At 41.0% G+C, this 22599-nt stretch overlaps 1 non-coding gene across 1 annotated transcript; it reads left to right on the forward strand.

Moving 5' to 3' along the window:
• Positions 1-434: 434 nt before the first annotated feature.
• Positions 435-538, forward strand: LOC112764282 (small nucleolar RNA R71). The gene has a single exon (XR_003183078.1). It is a non-coding gene; the product is annotated as a small nucleolar RNA R71 (small nucleolar RNA).
• Positions 539-22599: the final 22061 nt, after the last annotated feature.

Genomic DNA, 22599 nt, shown 5'->3' on the forward strand with positions numbered 1-22599 from the left:
GATCCTTCCATGAAGGGTTGTAGGTGTTTCCATAGGGTTCTCCCATGTAATTCACCTCTTCCATTGGAGGGTTCTCAGGATCATAGGCTTCTTCCTCAGATGAAGCCTCCTTAGTACTGCTTGGTGCATTTTGCATTCCAGACAGACTTTGAGAAATCATATTGACTTGTTGAGTCAATATTTTGTTCTGAGCCAATATGGCATTCAGAGTGTCAATCTCAAGAACTCCTTTCTTCTGACTAGTCCCATTGTTCACAGGATTCCTTTCAGAAGTGTACATGAATTGGTTATTTGCAACCATTTCAATTAGCTCTTGAGCCTCTGTAGGCGTCTTCTTCAGATGAAGAGATCCTCCAGAAGAGCTATCCAAGGACATCTTGGACAGTTCAGAGAGACCATCATAGAAAATACCTATGATGCTCCATTCAGAAAGCATGTCAGATGGACACTTTCTGATCAATTGTTTGTATCTTTCCCAAGCTTCATAGAGGGATTCTCCATCCTTCTGTCTGAAGGTTTGGACTTCCACTCTAAGCTTACTCCATTTTTGAGGTGGAAAGAACTTTGCCAAGAAGGCATTGACTAGCTTTTCCCAAGAGTCCAGGCTTTCTTTAGGTTGAGAGTCCAACCATATTCTAGCTCTGTCTCTTACAGCAAAAGGGAATAGCATCAGTCTATAGACCTCAGGGTCTACCCCATTAGTCTTGACTGTGTTACAGATTTGCAAGAATTCAGCTAAGAACTGATGAGGATCTTCCAATGGAAGTCCATGGAGCTTGCAATTCTGTTGCATTAGAGAAACTAATTGAGGCTTAAGCTCAAAGTTGTTTGCTCCAATGGCAGGGATAGAGATGCTTCTCCCATAGAAATCGGGAGTAGGTGCAGTAAAGTCACCAAGCACCTTCCTTGCATTGTTGGCATTGTTGTTGTTTTCGGCTGCCATGTTTTCTTCTTCCTTGAAGAATTCGTTCAGGTGCTCTAAAGAGAGTTGTGCTTTGGCTTCTCTTAGCTTTCTCTTCAAGGTCCTTTCGGGTTCAGGATCAGCCTCAACAAGAATGCCTTTGTCTTTGCTCCTGCTCATAAGAAAGAGAAGAGAACAAGAAAATGTGGAATCCTCTATGTCACAGTATAGAGATTCCTTTAGGTGTCAGAGGAAAAGAAGAGTAGAAGACAGAAGTAGAAAATTCGAACTTAACAAAGGAGATGAAGTTCAAATTTTGCATTAAGGGATAGTGTTAGTCCATAAACAGAAGGATGTGAGAAGGAGGGAAGTAATTTTCGAAAATTAATTAAAAGATTTTGAAAACATTTTTGAAGAATTGATTGATAATTTTCGAAAACTCAAAGTGAAAAGAAATCAAGTGATTTTTGAAAAAGATTTGAAATTAGAAGTTAAAAAGATTTGATTGAAAACTTATTTTGAAAAAGATGTGATTAAAAAGATATGATTGAAAAGTTATGGTTTTAAAAAGATGTGATTGAGAAGATATGATTTGAAAACAATTTTAAAAGATATGATTTGAAAACAATTTGAAAAGATATGATTTTAAAAATTAATGACTTGCCTAACAAGAAAAGATATGATTCAAACATAAAACCTTCCTCAACAGAAAAGGCAAAAAATGTTCAATCAAATCATTAATTGTTAGTAAGTATCTTTGAAAAAGGAAAGAAATTGATTTTGAAAGCATTTGATTGAAAAGATATGATTTGAAAAAGATTTGATTTTGAAAAACTTTGAAAACTTGAAAAAAATTGATTTTGAAAACAAAATCTTCCCCCTTTGCCATCCTGGCGTTAAACGCCCAGGATGATGCACATTCTGGCGTTTAACGCCCAAACTACTACCCTTTTGGGTGTTAAACGCCCAGCCAGGCACCCTGGCTGGCGTTTAAACGCCAGTCTGTCTTCTTCACTGGGCATTTTTGAATGCCCAGCTTTTTCTGTGTGATTCCTCTGCAGTATGTTCTGAATCTTCAATTCTCTGTATTATTGACTTGAAAAGACACAAATTAAAAATATTTTTGGATTTTAATAATAAGGAATAATGCAACTAAAATCAAATAATGCATGCAAGACACCAAACTTAGCAGTTTGTATACTACTGACACTAACAAGATGATAATGCACATGAGAAACAACAAAACACTCAAGTCAATAGAATTTAAAGATCAAAACAAAGAAATCATCAAGAACAACTTGAAGATTAATGAAGACACATGCATGAATTCGAAAAATGCAAGAAGAACAAAAACATGCAATTGACACCAAACTTAAAATGAGACACTAGACTTAGACAAGAAATATTTTTGGTTTTTATGATTTTGAAAAAATTTTTTTTTTGGATTTTTCGAAAATTAAGTGAAAAAGAAAATAAAAGTATCAAAATTCTAAATGAGAATTCCAGGAATCATGCAATGTTAGTCTAAAGCTTTAGTCTAAAGGAATTAGACATAGCTAGCTAAGCTTCAGCAGGACATTGCATTCAAGAGCTAAATTGATGATGATCAATCAGCTTTGGTGATGATAAGAACATCACCTTGAAACACTAGAATTCATTCTTAAGAACTCTGAAGAAAAATAATACCTAATCTAAGCAACAAGATGAACCGTCAGTTGTCCATACACAAGAACAATCCCCGGCAACGGCGCCAAAAACTTGGTGCACGAAATTGTGATCACTACAACTTCGCACAACTGACCAGCAAGTGCACTGGGTCGTCCAAGTAATACCTTACGTGAGTAAGGGTCGATCCCACGGAGATTGGTGGTATGAAGCAAGCTATGGTCACCTTGTAAATCTCAGTCAGGCAGACTCAAATGGGTATAGTGATAAACGAATAAAGCATAAAGATAAAGATAGAGATACTTATGTATATCATTGGTGAGAGCTTCAGATAAGCGAATGAAGATGCCTTCCCTTCCGTCTCTCTGCTTTCCTACTGTCTTCATCCAATCCTTCCTACTCCTTTCCATGGCAAGCTTGTGTAGGGTTTCACCGTTGTCAATGGCTACCTCCCATCCTCTCATTGGAACGATTCCTAATGCCCTGTCACGGCACGGCATTCCATCTGTCGGTTCTCAATCAGACCGGAGTAGAATCCAGTGATTCTTTTGGCGTCTGTCACTAACGCCCCGCCCTCAGGAGTTTGAAGCACGTCACAGTCATTCAATCATTGAATCCTACTCAGAATACCATAGACAAGGTTTAGACCTTCCGGATTCTCTTGAATGCCGCCATCAGTTCTTGCCTATACCACAAGGATTCCGGTTAAAGAATCCAAGCGATATTCACTAGAGCCTTGGTTGCTTGTAGAACAAAGGTGGTTGTCAGTCACCTTGTTCATGGGTGAGAATGATGATGAGTGTCACAGATCATCACATTCATCAAGTTGAAGAACAAGTGATATCTTGGAACAAGAACAAGTGGAATTGAATAGAAGAACAAATAGTAATTGCATTAATACTCAAGGTACAGCAGAGCTCCACACCTTAATCTATGGTGTGTAGAAACTCCACCATTGAAAATACATAAGAACAAAAGTGATCATTGGTTTCGGCCCCAGAGAGGGAACCAGAAGAACCAAGATGAAAATACAATAGTAAAAGGTCCTACTTATAGAAAACTAGTAGCCTAAGGTGTACAAAGATGAGTAAATGACATAAAAATCCACTTCCGGGCCCACTTGGTGTGTGCTTGGGCTGAGCAATGAAGCATTTTCGTGTAGAGACTCTTCTTGGAGTTAAACGCCAGCTTTTATGCCAGTTTGGGCGTTTAACTCCCATTTTGGTGCCAATTCCGGCGTTTAACGCTGGAATTTCTGTAGGTGACTTTGAACGCCGGTTTGGGCCATCAAATCTTGGGCAAAGTATGGACTATTATATATTGCTGGAAATCCCAGGATGTCTACTTTCCAAAGCCGTTGAGAGCGCGCCAATTGGGCTTCTGTAGCTCCAGAAAATTCACTTCGAGTGCAGGGAGGTCAGAATCCAACAGCATCTGCAGTCCTTTTCAGTCTCTGAATCAGATTTTTGCTCAGGTCCCTCAATTTCAGCCAGAAAATACCTGAAATCACAGAAAAACACACAAACTAATAAAAATATACTAAGAACTCAACTAAAACTACTAAAAACATACTAAAAACAATGCCAAAAAGTGTACAAATTATCCGCTCATCAGGTCCCATGAAGTCGATTCCCCATACGTCAAAGATTTCACAAAAAAGCATATTTTGTTGGGGGATTTCGTCCTTCTTGGAAATATTTCCAAATCGAATGCATTGGGGACAAGAGTTACAATAGTGGGAAGCATCTTTGAGAAGAGTTGGCCACCAAAATCCGCAATCAAGGACCTTTCTTGCCGTTCTTTGGGGGCCATAGTGGCCACCTCCTTCGGAAGCATGGCAAGCGTCCAAGATTGCTTGGAATTCGGTTTGAGGTATGCACCTTCGCACTATTTGGTCCGCTCCACACCTCCACAAATAAGGATCATCCCAAACATAGTATTTGGATTCGCTTTTCAGCTTATCCCTTTGATGTTTGCTAAGATTGGGAGGGAAGATGCGTGAAACCAAGTAGTTTGATATTGGGGCATACCAAGGAACTACTTCCGAGATTTTGTGCAAACCATCTAGAGGAAAAGAGTCATTGATAGGAGTGGTGTCGCCTTTTGTGTGTTCGAGGCGACTTAAATGGTCCGCCACTAGGTTTTGGGAACCACTCCTATCTTTGATCTCCAAGTCAAATGCTTGTAACAAAAGCACCTAGCGAATTAATCTCGGTTTTGATTCCTTTTTGGTCAACAAATACTTAAGTGCTGCGTGATCCGAGTACACTACAACCTTGGAACCAAGAAGGTAGGCTCGGAACTTGTCCAAAGCAAAAACAATGGCTAGGAGTTCCTTTTCGGTTGTAGTGTAGTTGGATTGGGCACCGTCTAATGTTTTGGAAGCATAAGCTATGACGTAGGGATTCTTACCTTCGCGTTGTGCTAACGCGGCTCCTATTGCATAATTTGAGGCATCGCACATGATTTCAAATGGTTGAGTCCAATTTGGTCCTCGCACAATAGGGGCTTGTGTCAATGCTACTTTAAGTTTGTCATATGCTTCCATGCATTCTTTGCTTAGCTCAAATTCAGTGTCCTTTTGTAGTAATCGAGAAAGAGGTAGGGCCACCTTGCTAAAGTCTTTGATGAATCTCCGGTAGAATCCTGCATGTCCAAGAAAAGAGCGGACTTCCCTCTCGGAGGAGGGGTAAGGTAAACTAAATATGACATTTATTTTTGCTGGATCTATAGAGATGCCCTCTTTGGAGACTATGTGTCCCAAAACAATGCCTTGTTTGACCATGAAATGACATTTTTCAAAATTTAAGACAAGGTTTGTTTTGGTGCATCTCTCTAAGACTTTTTCAAGGTTGCCTAAGCAATGCTCAAATGAATCACCGTACACACTAAAGTCGTCCATGAAAACTTCCATACATTGTTCTAGAAAATCCGCAAATAAGCTCATCATGCATCTTTGGAACGTAGCCGGTGCATTGCATAGGCCAAATGGCATACGCTTGTAAGCATACGTTCCAAAGGGGCAAGTGAATGTGGTTTTTTCTTGGTCCTCTAGAGCAATGTGAATTTGGAAGTAACCTGAGTAACCATCAAGAAAACAATAATATGATTTACCGGCTAGTCGATTTGATCAATAAACGGTAGTGGGAAGTGATCTTTTCTTGTGGCCGCATTCAACCTTCGGTAGTCTATGCATACTCTCCAAGAATTTTGCACTCTTGTCGCTATAAGTTCACCGCTTTCATTTTTGATTGTGGTCACCCCGGATTTCTTTGGCACTACTTGGACCGGGCTTACCCACTCGCTATCCGAGACGGGATAGATGATGTTCGCTTCAAGTAGCTTAGTGACTTCTTTCTTCACAACCTCAAGAATGATTGGATTAAGTCTCCTTTGAGGTTGTCGGATCGGTTTTGCTCCTTCCTCAAGAAATATGCGATGCTCGCATACTTGGGGGCTTATTCCCACTAGATCCGCTAAAGTCCACCCGATTGCCCTTTTGTTTTTCCTCAATACATCTAGCAATTTGTCTTCTTGTTGAGGGGTTAACTCTTTTGCAATTATCACAGGGAGTTCTTGGGCTTCATCAAGATATGAGTATCTTAAATGGGGTGGTAGTGGCTTCAATTCCATCTTCTTTTCATTCTTTGGAAGTTTGAGTTTTCGGATGGTTTGTGTAGTGTGTGGTGTTCAATTTGCTTGGATCTTCGTTTGCTTCTTCGATCATGTACTTCTCATCTAACTTTGCAAGGTGCACTTCGGCAACCATGTTATCAATTGGGTCACACCGGAATAGCGAGTGATTCTCCGACGGATGCTTCATTGCTTCCTCTAGGCTGAAACTTACAACTCTCCCATCTATTTCAAATGAATAGGTTCCCGAGTAGGCATCTAGTTTAAATCTAGAAGTTCTCAAGAATGGTCTTCCAAGTAGAATAGATGATGCTCTTTCGGTTTCGCTTGATGGCATTTCAAGGACATAAAAGTCAATTGGGAACACCAACCCTTTGATATTCACCAATACGTCTTCCGCAACACCCGTTACGGTTATTATGCTTTTATCCGCTAGGACAAATCTTGCCGTCGACCTTTTTAGTGGTGGTAACTTCAATATCCGGTAGACGGAGAGCGGCATGATGCTAACACATGCTCCGAGGTCACACATACAATCTATAAATTGAACTCCATTAACGGTGCAAGTGACCATACAAGGGCCCGGATCATCACACTTCTCGGGCAGTGCTCCCATTAAAGCGGAAATAGAACTCCCCAATGGGATGGTTTCCAATTCAAGAATTCTATCCTTGTTGATGCATAGATCTTTGAGGAATTTCGCATATCTAGGAACTTGATGGATAGCATCAAAGAGGGGGATGGTTACCTCAACTTTCTTGAACATTTCTACCATTTTTGGATCGAGTTCTATGCGCTTCCTAGCTTTCTTTGCAAGTGTTGGAAATGGAAGTGGTTGAGCAATTTCTTCTTCTTCCAAAGTTCTCTTGGGCTTGGTTGTCTCCCTTGTTGGTTGGGCTTCATCCTCAACTATGACTTGTGGTGTCTCCTCTTCCTCTACCTCTTCCATATCTATTCTCTCATCCTCTTGGGTGGTTGTGATGGGATTGGAGTCCCTTGCTTCCTTCTCTTTTAATTGTGTTCCGGATCTAAGAGTGATAGCATTAATACCCCCCTTCGGATTGGGTTGAGGTTGAGAGGGAATGACGCTTTGGATTGGGGGTTGAGGAGTGGAATTTGATGATGTATCCATGCGTGCAAGAAGAGCTTGTAGTGTAGAGGTGAGGCCGGTGAGACCGGAAGCAAGTGTGTTTTGTAGTTCCTTTTGGCCTTGAATAATGGTCCGGAGTGTTTCGTCTTGGTTGGAGGGAGTGGTTGTATATGTGAGTTGAGGAGCTTGTGATTGGTTGGGTGGTGGTCTTTGATGTGGTGGTTGGTATGTTTGGTAGTTTCTTTGTGGGTTTTGTTGGTTGTATGGTGGCCGGTTTTGTGAGAAATTTTGTGAGTTGTTGTTCCATCTTTGACCTCCTCCGTTGTTGTTGTTGTTGTCCCTATTTCCTTGTTGGTGATTGTCTCTCCAATTTTGATTATGGTACCCTCCCCCTTGATTGTAGCTTCCTCCTTGATAAGGGTGCCCTTGGTTAGAATTATCGCCTTGGTAGTATCCTTGATTTGGGCGGTCATAGAAATTATGGGTAGCCGCCAAAGTGTTGTCTTCTTGAAGGCTTGGGCACTCATCCGTGTAGTGAGAATAGCAAGAACAAATGCCACATACTTTTTGAGGGACCAATTGTTGGTTGTGTTGTTGAGGGGGTGGGGGATGTTGTTGGTATGATTGAGGTTGTTGTGGTTGTCGTTAGTTCAATTGGAGTTGCCTCAAGATGGATGTCATTTCACTCAAGGATTGAGTTAGAGCGGTGGTTTCACTACTAGTTAATACCTCATTCACGGTTCTTGGACGGTTGACTCTTCGTCTCATATGTTGATTGGATTCGGCTAAGTCAATGATAAGTTGCCATGCCTCCTCCGCTGTTTTACATTTGGACAAAGAACCATTGCTAGAGGTGTCCAAGAGAGTTCTATCTTGCTCTCGCATCCCTTGACATATGTATCCAAGTAATACTTGAGTATCAAGCATGTGATTGGGGCATGCGTCTAGTAGCTTGCGAAACCGTTCCCAATACTCGTAGAGTGGTTCCGTCTCACCTTGCACAATACAAGACATTTCCTTCCTTAGCCTATCCATCTTCTCCAGAGGGAAGAATTTATCCAAGAATCCTCTTCTAAGTAGGTCCCAATCGGAGGTAACTTCACTAGATAGAGTGTACAACCATATGGCAACCTCATCGGACCCTTCCCGTCTAGTAGTTGAGCATATGCGATGGAAGTCCTTGAGATGTCGAATAGGGTCTTGTGCGGGAAGCCCATGAAACTTAGGTAGGAGGTTGATCAAAGCGGTCTTCAATTCAAAGTTAGCATTCAAGTTGGGGTGAGTTACATGAAGGGGTTGAAGGACATAATCCGGTGCACCCGCTTCCTTGATGGTAACTCTCCTCGGAGCATCCATGGTATTAGTACCTAAAACAAAAGAAGAATTGTAAGAGATTGGTGGGAGTATGACTAGTGCCTTCTTTGAGTGACGGTTCAATGTTTGCTTTTAGTAAGGTGGTTGCGGAGGTGAAAACCTCTTCACCTTTCCCAAACTTTAGCCGCCTCCGAGCTTGTCTAATATGAAACAAAGTTCGTTCTATTTCCGGATCAAAAGGGACTAAGCTCGGATTCGGTTGTGAACGCGTCATGCAATGAAGGGGAAATGAAATTCATGGTAACGATGAGGGGTTAGTCACTTTGAACAATTTACAATGAAATGTAGCTATGTATATATGCACACACTCAATCCAAACAATAACATGGCACACTAAGCAAATTCCCCGGCAACGGCGCCATTTTGATAAATGAATTTTTTGTCGGTATAGAAATTATCAAGTAATCAATCGTAGTATAGTCTAAACCGGCGCAAAATCCATCATCAAACAAATCTACAATCTATAATCGAGAGTATTAGTCCCGAGTCGTCTTCCCTTGGAATTGCCAAAATGTGCATCTTATTGAGTAGAAAGATTTGTTAAGGTTCTTTGAAAGTTTTAGCAACGTAGTAGGGAACAAGCAATCAATCATTAAAGGACTTGGCTTAGAGTTGGCAATTGAATACATATCCTTATAGTTCTTTCAATGAAGATAACAATTAGGCCATGCCTCATTTAGTTATCCCCTAGGTGTAGAGGAAAATCAAATGAAGGTAATCAACTTGAGTCACAAGTCCTAGCTTCACCTCATGGGAATCTAGCTTTAGTGCACTCCAAGTCAATTAGCAATCCCTAATTCCAAATCAACAATTGGCACAACTATTCAACTTCTTCTAATGATCCAACCCTATGCCAAGTGAGAATTTTCTACTCCATAACTAGTGTTGACATTTTATCAAACATGTGATGAGCAAGAAAGAAAGTCATAGTAAAATGAGAAGAAAAGTAGAATTAAAGGTATTGCAATACAAGGAATTAACAACAATTGTCAAATAGCAATAATGAGGATCAAAATCTCAAAGTATTAATGAAATCCAAAATCATAAAGTTGAATCCTAGATCTAAGGGAGTTTAGCAATTACAACTACAACTTGAAATTGGAGAAGGAAATCTATTACATGAACAAAGTAAAGTGAGAATTGCAATGGATTTCACCAAAGAGTGGGTGAAAATTCAGAAATTTGATGAAGAAGAACCCTAGTAAGAGCTTGAGATCTCTCTCTCCTCCTCCAAGAATCTAACTCACTATCCCTCATAAAATATCCAAAACTAGAAAATGAATTAAGTGTCTTTGACCCTTGCTCCCCTAGTCTTCTTAAACTTTTCCCGCCAATACACTCCCCAAAAATTAGGATCTCCAACCAACTCCACGCCTGAGTCACGTGACTTCTTAAAAAAATCACATTCGAACATCGGCGCGTACGCGCAAGGTACGCGCGCGCGCCATGGATGCATTTTGGAATGTACGCGGAGGCGAGACGTACGCGTGCGCGCCCAAGAAGATCATGGCTTAGCCGCTACGCAAGCCGACTCGTGGCTTGACTTTTGGCTTCGGCTTCTAGTTGTTCTATCCACGTGGACGCGTCAAGTGCGCGCACGCGCCAATGCCGAGATTTCCAAGGCTTAATTCTCTTGCTCCCTTCCTTTGCTCCCATCTTCCTTCTCTCTTCCGGTCCACTCCTGCCCTGTATTCTGGAACCACTTAACACACGGGTCACGGCATCGAATGGCATCGAGAGAGGATTAGAAATGTATCTATTTTAGTGCAAAATAAGTATGTTTTCATCCATGGTGCAAAACTAGGAAAGGAATGCAAATCCTTGTATTTTCATACAGAAAGTGTGTGGAATCATTGATAAAACCCTTGAAATTAGCACAAGATAAACCCTCAAAATGGGGTTTGTCAAGAATCCTGCTTGGTTAGAAGGTACATAAGATCAGAACAACATGGTTAGTATAAACAATAACCTTAGAACCAATTAAATAGGATCTAAACTTATCAATTGTATAAATAACAGCTAGTAATTCCTTCTCTATAGTTGTGTAATTTTTTTGCGTCTCATTCTGAACATGACTGGCATAATAAATGACATGCATAAGCTTGTCTTGTCTCTGTCCCAAGATAGCCCCTATAGCATAGTCACTAGCATCACACATTAGTTCAAATGGAAATTTCCAGTTGGGTGGGGCAATGATAGGTGCAGAGAGAAGCTTTTCTTTTAAAGTATCAAAAGCATGCAGGCATTTCTTGTCAAAAACAAAAGTAGTGTCAGCAACCAACAGGTTGCACAGGGGTTTCGCAATATTGAAAAAGTCTTTTATAAACCTCCTGTAAAATCCTGCATGTCATAAAAAACTTCTTATTGCCTTAACATTAGTAGATGATGGTAATTTTTCAATTACTTCCACCTTGGCTTTATCAACTTCTATTCCCTTGTTTGAAATCCAGTGTCCAAGAACAATTCCCTCAGTTACCATAAAATGGCATTTTTTTCAGCTCAAAACGAGGTTTGTTTCCTGACACCATTTCAAAACTAAGGCCAGATGCTTAAGGCAAGAATTAAAAGAATAACCAGAAACATAGAAGGCATCTATAAATACCTCAATGAACTTTTCAACCATATCTGAAAAGTAGAAAGAATGCACCATTAAAAAGATGCTGGTGTAATGACCCAACTCCTGGTATGCCATAGTGATAGAAAAAGCCAAGTGTTACCAACTTGTTCTTCCTAGTTATTAACTATTATTTAATATATGAGCTTGATCCTTGTTAGAACGTTGCAAATTTTACGAGTAATGTTTTTTTAATTAACTTATATCATTGCGAGTGATGGAGTAAAATAAAACATAAGGACAATAAACAAAAGTGCTAGGTGGGAGACACCACACTGATACGTAAAAAAAAATTAAATTTCACGTATAACCACCGGCAAGTATACCAGGTCGCATCAAGTAGTAAAACTCACTAAGAGTGAGGTCGATCCCACGAGGATTGGTAGATTAAGTAACTTTGGTTAAATGATATTCTAGTTAGGCAGACATATTGTGTGATTTCTTGAGATTCTTATCTTGAAAGTAAATTGCAGCGAATTAAATAACAAGAAATTTAAAGGACTAAAATTAAAATAGACTAAACTAAATAAATGGAAATTTAATAGCAAAAACTTAAAGTGTAAGAAAGTAAAGGCTGAATTGTAAATAACAGAAGTTTAAAGTGCAAGGATGTAAAAGCTGAATGTAAATGGCGGAAAGGTTGAAGTGTAGGAATGTAAACAAGGGATTTGGGTATTAGGAAATAAGAAATTCAAAAGAGCAGAAGTAAAGATTGATGATGGGTAAGATCACTAGGGATCAGATATGTTGATTTCTCAAGAATTAATGATGATCAATTCCTTCTCAATCATGTAAGATAGACCCATGGCAGAATGCAAGAAATTGGGTCCCAATCTCTTGGTGACTCAATTTCTCTCAACACAATCAATTTCCACTCTCGTGATCTAATTGATCATGAGAAGAGATGAAGTTCAATAACTAATCCTTAATGCCACACAACTCTCAGGATCTCAATTAAGGGTGGTTACATCTCACATACCAACCTAGAATATATCAATCAAGAGAATTATGAGAGGATAAGCTTTAAACTGACTTCTATGACTCCTTTATCAAGTTCATCATATAATTCAAATAGATTCAATCCCTCTCTTGATAGTAATTAAATCTGTGAAGAACAAGAGTTCCCTTTTAGATGAATTCACTTGAACTGAGAGGAAAAGAAGAGTTATTAATTCATTGAAATCAACAGATATGGGGTTTAGTGATTCGTAGCTCCAAATAAAAACATAAATGCAAACTAGAAATTAAACTAAGCATAAAGATAAAAAAGAGAAGAAGACTGAAAATAAGAATGAAACTGAATGTAATATAAAGTCTGAGCAGAAAGTAAAATTCAATGCAAAAAGGTACAAAAGAGATCTAAAAGAAAAAGAGGCTGAGAAGAAGATCGAGAAGTTAAAAGTGCTAATTCTAAAAGTATCCAAAAGCCCCTTCTAATGATTAAATTCCTGCTATTTATACTAGTTCAGTGGCCTCTTCAGGTGTACTTGCAAGTGGCTTCAAGTGGGCTTTCTAATTGATCCGCTACTCTGCTCCAGGAGAACATAGCGCTTTCAGGAAAACGGAGTGCTCTTATACCCACTCGTACGCGTCCTGGACGCGTGTATGTCGTTCAGCATTTTTGGCACTTCCAAGCGTACGCGTCTCCCACGCGTATACGTCATTCAGGTCTTTAGCATTTGTCACGCGTATGCGTGACATACGCCTGCGCGTCCTTTGCAGCGCTCTCCAAGAGAGCGTAGCGCTCACGGTAAAAACACTCTCCCACGCATGCGCGTCACCCCACGCGGACACGTGGACTTCAAAGTATCACTTCCACACTGTCACTCTATCCACGCGTTTGTGTCACTCTTTACACATGCCTTACCCACGCGTACGCGTCACTGACACGTATGTGTCGATAATCAAACTTTGAATCCCATTTTGAGAGTTGTCGCAGGTGCTCTTTGAAAGAGAGCGTAGCGCTCTTGGCTGAAGAGCGTTGATCTCTACCACGCGTATGCGTCGTCCCACGCGTATGCGTGGCCTTCCAGAATTGCCACTTCGACGCGTATGCATTGTCCACACGTACGCGTCCCTAGTAAAGAGTATGCTGCAGGGGAACGTAACGCTCTTCACATGAACGTAGCGCGCTTCTCTGTTCTTGATCACAAGGATAAAATGCATAAAAGCTCTGCCATCTTTTGCACTCACTTTTTATAATTCATTCATTCACATTTCTTGGGTTATTTGCATAGAATTGGCCAAAAATCACTTAGTCCTTAACAAATTAATGCATGAGGATCAATTTCATCAAGGTGCTTGTTTATTTCAAAGAAAATGCATGAAATGAGACTAAAATTAAGTAAACTAACTAGCTAATCTAGCTAAAATGCGAATGCATCACAACACCAAACTTAAACCTTGCTTGTCCCCAAGCAAGAAAAGAACTATCTCGTTCAGCATTTTTGGCACTTCCACGCGTACGCGTCTCCCACGCGTATGCGTCATTCTGGTCTTCAGGATTTGTCACGCGTATGCGTGACATACGGCTACGCGTCCTTTGCAGCGCTCTACAAGAGAGCATAGTGCTCGCGGTAAGAACACTCTCCCACGCATGCGCGTCACCCCACGCGGACGCGTGGACTTCAAAGTATCACTTCCACACTGCCGCTCTATCCACGCGTTTGTGTCACTCTTCACACATGCCTCACCCACGCGTACGCGTCACTGACACGTACGCGTTGATAATCAAACTTTGAATCCCATTTTGAGAGTTGTCGCAGGTGCTCTTTGAAAGAGAGTGTAGCGCTCTTGGTTGAAGAGCGTTGATCTCTACCACGCGTACGCGTCGTCCCACGCATATGCGTGGCCTTCCAGAATTGCCACTTCGACGCGTATGCATTGTCCACACGTACGCGTCCCTAGTAAAGTGTATGCTGCAGGGGAACGTAACGCTCTTCACATGAACGTAGCGCTCTTCTCTGTTCTTGATCACAAGGACAAAATGCATAAAGGCTCTACCATCTTATGCACTCACTTTTTATAATTCATTCATTCACATTTCTTGGGTTATTTGCATAGAATTGGCCAAAAATCACTTAGTCCTTGACAAATTAATGCATGAGGATCAATTTCATCAAGGTGCTTCTTTATTTCAAAGAAAATTCATGAAATGAGACTAAAATTAAGTAAACTAACTAGCTAATCTAGCTAAAATGCGAATGCATCACAACACCAAACTTAAACCTTGCTTGTCCCCAAGCAAGAAAAGAACTATGCACAAAGGTTTCTTTTAATTGGAACGGGTTGAGGAATTGCCTGTAATGCCTTGGTGAGTGAAGTGATTAAGTGAAAGTGGGGTGAACTCTGAATTTGGTGCTCATGCAAGGATTCCGGTGCTTATTAATCCCTACATTATGGAAGTCTTAGATCTTAAGACTTTCATTCAAATGATATTATGGAAATCTCTTTATCCTTGAAGCAGCATTTATTTTCTAACATTTTTCTTTTCCTTTTGCATCTTGGCCTCAACTCTAGGTGTCATGTCTCAAAGTGGCTTTTTAAGATAAGTTTTCAATCAATACTCCCAAACCAGTTGGTCTAAGGTATTAGGTGTTGAAGCACCCCTTAGGATTTACTTGCTCATGCCTCTCTCTTTGACACAACTCTACCATAAGTATTTAACTAGGATAATAACTCTTTGAGTTCTTGTTTCTTTCTTTTTCTTCCTAGTAATTGATGCTCAGAGCATTGAGCCTTGTTCTTTGTTCTTCTATTTTTTTTGTTTTCTTTTATTGCTGCTTCTTGGATCAATAGATGTTTAAGAATTTTCACAATACTTCTTTGAACTTTATTTCCTGCCTATGAGCTCCCATGCAGATTTTCACAAACATGCAACCTCAATACACAATCATACAATCAGAACCACCATTTCTCTTAATCTTTTGCTTGCCTCAAAACAAATTTTTGATTCCTCAATCCTTCTTTTTAAAGAAATGTTCTCTATTTGCATTCTTATAGATATTGAGTGCAAGCAATTTTTCAAGAGTATGGTGCTATGATATATCAAGCATCTTAGTTATTAAGCTACAAAGAAACTATACTAAGCAGACAAACAGGGATTCACATGGTTGGATTCACAACCTAAGGATAGCCTGGACTCCTGGGATAAGCTGGTCACTGCCTTCTTGGATAAATTCTTTCCTCCTCAAAAGCTGAGCAAGCTGAGAGTGGATGTTCAAACCTTCAAACAAAAAGATGGTGAATCCCTCTATGAAGCTTGGGAAAGATACAAGCAGCTGACCAAAAGATGTCCATCTGACATGTTTTCAGAATGGACCATGCTAGATATATTCTATTATGGTCTCTCTGAATTTTCGAAAATGTCACTGGATCACTCTGCAGGTGGATCTATTCACCTGAAGAAGACGCCTGAAGAGGCTCAAGAACTCATTGACATGGTTGCAAACAACCAGTTCATGTATACCTCTGAGAGGAATTCCGTGAACAATGGGGTACCTCAGAAGAAAGGAGTTCTTGAAATTGATGCTCTGAATGCCATACTGGCTCAGAACAAAGTGTTGACTCAACAGGTCAACATGATCTCTCAAAATCTGAATGGATTGCAACATGCATCCAACAGTACTAGAGAGGCAGCTTCTGAAGAAGCTTATGATCCTGAGAACCCTGCCATGGCAGAGGTTAATTATCTGGGTGAACCATATGGAAATACCTATAACCCATCATGGAGAAATCATCCAAATTTCTCCTGGAAGGATCAACAAAAACCTCAACAAGGTTTTAACAATGGTGGACGCAATAGGCTGAATAATAGTAAGCCATATCCATCATCTTCTCAGCAACAGACAGAGAACTCTGAACAAAATAATTCTAATTTAGCCAATATAGTCTCTGATCTGTCAAAGGCCACTTTCAGTTTCATGAATGAAACAAGATCCTCCATTAGGAATTTGGAGGCACAAGTAGGCCAGCTGAGTAAGAAAGTTATTAAAACTCCTCCCAGTATTCTCCCAAGCAATACAGAAGAAAATCCAAAAGGAGAATGCAAAGCCATTGACTTAGTCAACATGGCCGAATGCACAAAGGAGGAGGAGGACGAAAATCCCAGTGAAGAAGACCTCCTGGGACGTCCTCCAAGCAAGAAGGAGTTTCCTAATAAGGATCCTGAGGGATCTGAGGCTCACCTAGAGACCATAGAGATTCCATTAAATCTCCTTCTGCCATTCATGAGCTCTGAAGAATATTCATCCTCTGAAGAGGATGAAGATGTCACTGGAGAGCAAGTTGCTCAATATTTAGGAGCTATCATGAAACTGAATGCCAAGCTGTTTGGTAATGAGACTTGGGAAAGTGAACCTCCCTTGCTCATTAGTGAATTAGAGACTTGGATTCAGGAAACTCTACCTCAAAAGAAACAAGATCCTGACAAGTTTTTAATACCTTGCACCATTGGCACCATGAGCTTTGAAAAAGCTCTATGTGACCTTGGGTCAGGAATAAATCTGATGCCACTCTCTGTGATGGAGAAGCTAGGGATCATTGAGGTTGGTGTCGCGAAGTTGTGAACATTACTTTTTCACAACTCTCATAATCCCCGGTAATGGCTCCAAAAACGTGGTAGCTCAATACCATGGCATTACACAACTTTGCACAACTAACCAGCAAGTGCACTGGGTCGTCCAAGTAATAAACCTTACGCGAGTAAGGGTCGATCCCACGGAGATTGTTAGTATTGAAGCAAGCTATGGTCATCTTGTAAATCTTAGTCAGGCAAACTCAAATGGATATAGTGATGAACGAAAATAACACAAAGGTAAAGATAGAGATACTTATGTAATTCATTGGTAGGAACTTCAGATAAGCGTATGAAGACGCCTTCCCTTCCGTCTCTCTGCTTTCCTACTGCCTTCATCCAATTCTTCTTACTCCTTTCCATGGCAAGCTCGTGTAGGGTTTCACTGTTGTCAGCAGCTACCTCCCATCCTCGCAGTGAAAACTAATGCTCATGCACTCTGTCACAGTGCGGCTAATCACCGGTTTGGTTCCCTCCCCTACCGGAATAGAATCACTCTTTTGCGTCTGTCACTAACGCCCAGTAGGTTACAGGTTTGAAGCACGTCACAGTCATTCAATCATTGAATCCTACTCAGAATACCACAGACAAGGTTTAGACCTTCCGGATTCTCTTGAATGCCGCCATCAGGTCCTGCCTATACCACGAAGACTCTGATCTCACGGAATGGTTGGCTCGTTTGTCAGGCGAGCGCTCGGTTGTCAGGCGATCAACCATGCATCGTGCAATCAGGAATCCAAGAGATATTCACCAAGCCTCAAATGCTTGTAGAACAAGAGTGGTTGTCAGTCACTTTGTTCATGAGTGAGAATGGTGATGGGCGTCAATCATCACCTTCATCAAGTTGAAGAACAAGTGATATCTTGGAACAAGAACAAGCGGAATTGAATTGAAGAACAATAGTAATTGCATTAATACTCGAGGTACAGCAGAGCTCCACACCTTAATCTATGGTGTGTAGAAACTCCACCGTTGAAAATACATAAGCATAAGGTCTAGGCATGGCCGAATGGCCAGCCTCCCAATGATCTAAGATAGCATAAAAAATGAAGATAGCTACCAAAGTCTTCTATACAATAGTAAAAGGTCCTACTTATAAGAACTAGTAGCCTAAGGTGTACAGAAATGAGTAAATGACATAAAAATCCTCTTTCGGGCCCACTTGGTGTGTGCTTGGGCTGAGCAATGAAGCAAATTTCGTGCAGAGACTCTTCTTGGAGTTAAACGCCAGCTTTAGTGCCAGTTTGGGCGTTTAACTCCCATTTGGGTGCCAGTTCCAGCGTTTAACGCTGGGATTTCTTGAGGTGACTTTGAACGCCGGTTTGGGCCATCAAATCTTGGGCAAAGTATGGACTATCATATATTGCTGGAAAGCCCAGGATGTCTACTTTCCAACGCCGTTGAGAGCGCGCCAATTGGGCTTCTGTAGCTCCAGAAAATCCACTTCGAGTGCAGGGAGGTCAGAATCCAACAGCATCTGCAGTCCTTTTTGGTCTCTGAATCAGATTTTTGCTCAGGTCCCTCAATTTCAGCCAGAAAATACCTGAAATCACAGAAAAACACACAAACTCATAGTAAAGTCCAGAAAAGTGAATTTTAACTAAAAACTAATAAAAATATACTAAAAACTAACTAGATCATATCAAAAACATACTAAAAACAATGCCAAAAAGTATACAAATTATCCGCTCATCACAACACCAAACTTAAATTGTTGCTTGTCCCCAAGCAACTGAGAATCAAATAAGATAAAAAGAAGAGAATATGCAATGAATTCCAAAAACATCTATGAAGATCAGTAGTAATTAGATGAGCGGGGCTTTTAACTTTTTGCTTCTGAATAGTTTTGGCATCTCACTCTATCCTTTGAAATTCAGAATGATTGGCTTCTTTAGGAACTCAGAGTCCAGATAGTGCTAATGATTCTCTTAGTGAAGTATGATGATTCTTGAACATAGCTATTTATTGAGTCTTGGCTGTGGCCCAAAGCACTCTGTCTTCCAGTATTACCACCGGATACATACATGCCACAGACACATAATTGGGTGAACCTTTTCAGATTGTGACTCAGCTTTGCTAAAGTCCCCAATTAGAGGTGTCCAGGGTTCTTAAGCACACTCTTATTTGCCTTGGATCACAACTCTTTATTCTCTATTTTTTTTCATTTTTCTTTTTCTTTTTCTTTTTTTTTCGATTTTTTTTTGAATAGCTTTTTCTTGCTTCAAGAATCATTTTTAATGATTTTTCAGATCCTCAGTAACATGTCTCTTTTTTCATCATTCTTTCAAGAGCCAACATTCATGAACCACAAATTCAAGATACATATGCACTGTTTAAGCATACATTCAGAGAACAAAAATATTACCACCACATCAAAATAATTAAACTATTATAAAATTCAAAATTCATGCAATTCTTCCTTTTTCAATTAAGCACATTTTTATTCAAGAAAGGTGATGGATTCATAGGACATTCATAACTTTAAGGCATAGACACTAAGACACTAATGATCACAAGACACAAACATGGATAAACATAAGCATAAATTTTCGAAAAACAGAAGAACAAATAACAAGGAAATCAAAGAACGGGTCCACCTTAGTGATGGCGGCTCTTTCTTGCTCTTGAAGATCCTATGGAGTGCTTGAGCTCCTCAATGTCTCTTCCTTGTCTTTGTTGCTCCTCCCTCATGATTCTTTGATCTTCTCTAATCTCATGAAGGATGATGGAGTGTTCTTGATGCTCCACCCTTAGTTGTCCCATGTTGGAACTCAACTCTCCTAGGGAGGTGTGTAGTTGCTTCCAATAGTTTTGTGGAGGAAAATTCATCCCTTGAGGAATTTCAGGGATTTCATGATGAGTGGGATCTCTTGTGTACTCCATCCTTTTCTTGGTGATGGGCTTGTCCTCATCAATGGGGATGTCTCCCTTTATGTCAACTCCAACTGAATAACAGAGGTGACAAATGAGATGAGGAAAGGCTAACCTTGCCAAGGTGGAGGTCTTGTCCGCCACTTTATAGAGTTCTTGGGCTATAACCTCATGAACTTCTATTTCTTCTCCAATCATGATGCTATGGATCATGATGGCCCGGTCTATGGTAACTTCGGACCGGTTGCTAGTGGGGATGATTGAGCGTTGTATGAACTCTAACCACCCTCTAGCCACGGGCTTGAGGTCATGCCTTCTCAATTGGACCGGCTTTCCTCTTGAATCTTGCTTCCATTGTGCGCCCTCTTCACATATAACTGTGAGGACTTGGTCCAACCTTTGATCAAAGTTGACCCTTCTAGTGTAAGGATGCTCATCTCCTTGCATCATAGGCAAGTTGAACGCCACCCTCACACTCTCCGGACTAAAATCCAAGTATTTCCCCCGAACCATAGTAAGATAATTCTTTGGATTCGGGTTCACACTTTGGTCATGGTTCTTGGTGATCCATGCATTGGCATAGAACTCTTGAACCATCAAGATTCCGACTTGTTGAATGGGGTTGGTAAGAACTTCCCAACCTCTTCTTCGGATCTCATGTCGGATCTCCGGATATTCACCCTTTTTGAGTGAAAAAGGGACCTCGGGGATCACCTTCTTCAAGGCCACAACTTCATAGAAGTGGACTTGATGCACCTTTGAGAGGAATCTATCCATCTCCCATGACTCGGAGGTGGAAGCCTTTGCCTTCCCTTTCCTCTTTCTAGAGGTTTCTCCGGCCTTGGATGCCATAATGGTTATGGAAAAACGAAAAAGCAACGCTTTTACCACACCAAACTTAAAATGTTTGCTCGTCCTCGAGCAAAAGAAGAAAGAAGAGAGTAGAAGAAGAAGAAATGAGGAAGAGGGAGATGGTGGTGTGTTCGGCCAAAGAGGGGGAGAAGTGGTGTTTAGGTTGTGTGAAAATGAAGGGTTGAAGAAGGGTATATATAGGAGAGAGGGGGTAAAGGGTTCGGCCATGATGGGTGGGTTTGGGAGGGAAAGTGGTTTGAATTTGAAGGGTGAGGTTGGTGGGGGTTTATGAAGGATGGATGTGAGTGGTGAAGAGAAAGACGGGATTTGATAGGTGAGGGGTTTTGGGGAAGAGGTGTTGAGGTGATTGGTGAATGGGGGAAGAAGAGAGAGAGTGATGGTAGGGTCCTGTGGGGTCCACAGATCCTGTGGTGTCAAGGAAAAGGCATCCTTGCACCAAATGGCATCAAAATCCACGTTTTGAGCCATTTCTGGCGTTAAACGCCGGGCTGGTGCCCATTCCTGGCGTTTAACGCCAGGTTCTTGCCCTTTACTGGCGTTTAACGCCAGTCTGGTGCCCCTTTCTGGCGTTAAACGCCCAGAAGGGTGCCAGACTGGGCGTTAAACGCCCAACTGCTAGGCTGACTGGCGTTTAAACGCCAGCAGCATCTTCCTCCAGGGTGTGCTGTTTTTCTTCCTGTTTTTCATTTTGTTTTTGCTTTTTTCATTGTTTTTGTGACTTCTTATGATCATCAACCTACAAAAAAGATAAAATAACAAAAGAAAATAATTAATTATAAAACATTGGGTTGCCTCCCAACAAGCGCTTCTTTATTGTCATTAGCTTGACAGAGGACTCTCATGGAGCCTCAGAAATGCTCAGAACCGTGTTGGAACCTCCCAACACCAAACTTAGAGTTTGAATGTGGGGGTTCAACACCAAACTTAGAGTTTGGTTGTGGCCTCCCAACACCAAACTTAGAGTTTGGTTGTGGCCTCCCAACACCAAACTTAGAGTTTGGTTGTGGGGCTCTGTTTGGCTCTGTTTTGAGAGAAGCCCTTCATGCTTCCTCTCCATGATGACAGAGGTATATCCTTGGGCCTTAAACACCAAGGATTCTTCATTCACTTGAATGATCAACTCTCCTCTATCAACATCAATCACAGCCTTTGCTGTGGCTAGGAAGGGTCTGCCAAGGATGATGGATTCATCCATGCATTTCCCAGTCTCTAGGACTATGAAATCAGTAGGGATGTAATGGTCTTCAATCTTCACCAAAACATCCTCTACAAGTCCATAAGCTTGTTTTCTTGAGTTGTCTGCCATCTCTAGTGAGATTTTTGCAGCTTGTACCTCATAGATCCCTAATTTCTCCATTACAGAGAGGGGCATGAGGTTTACGCTTGATCCTAAGTCACACAAGGCCTTCTTGAAGGTCATGGTGCCTATGGTACAAGGTATAGAAAACTTCCCAGGGTCCTGCCTCTTTTGAGGCAATTGCTGCCTAGACAAGTTATCCAGTTCTTTGGTGAGCAAAGGGGGTTCATCCTCCCAAGTCTCATTTCCAAATAACTTGTCATTTAGCTTCATGATTGCTCCAAGGTATTTAGCAACTTGCTCTTCAGTGACATACTCATCCTCTTCAGAAGAAGAATACTCATCAGAGCTCATGAATGGCAGAAGTAAATCCAATGGAATCTCTATGGTCTCATCTTGAGCCTCAGATTCCCAAGGTTCCTCATTGGGGAACTCTTGGAGGTCAGTGGGCATCCATTGAGGTCTTCCTCAGTGGCGTTCACTGCCTCTTCTTCCTCCCAGAATTCAGCCATGTTGATGGCCTTGCACTCTCCTTTTGGATTTTCTTCTGTGTTGCTTGGAAGAGTACTTGGAGGGAGTTCAGTAATTTTCTTGCTCAGCTGACCCACTTGTCCTTCCTGATTCCTAATGGAAGATCTAGTTTCAGTCATAAAACTTTGAGTGGTTTTGATTAGATCAGAGACCATGGTTGCCAAGTCAGAATTAT

Source organism: Arachis hypogaea, chromosome 2, assembly GCF_003086295.3.
Source record: "Arachis hypogaea cultivar Tifrunner chromosome 2, arahy.Tifrunner.gnm2.J5K5, whole genome shotgun sequence".
NCBI lineage: Eukaryota > Viridiplantae > Streptophyta > Magnoliopsida > Fabales > Fabaceae > Arachis > Arachis hypogaea.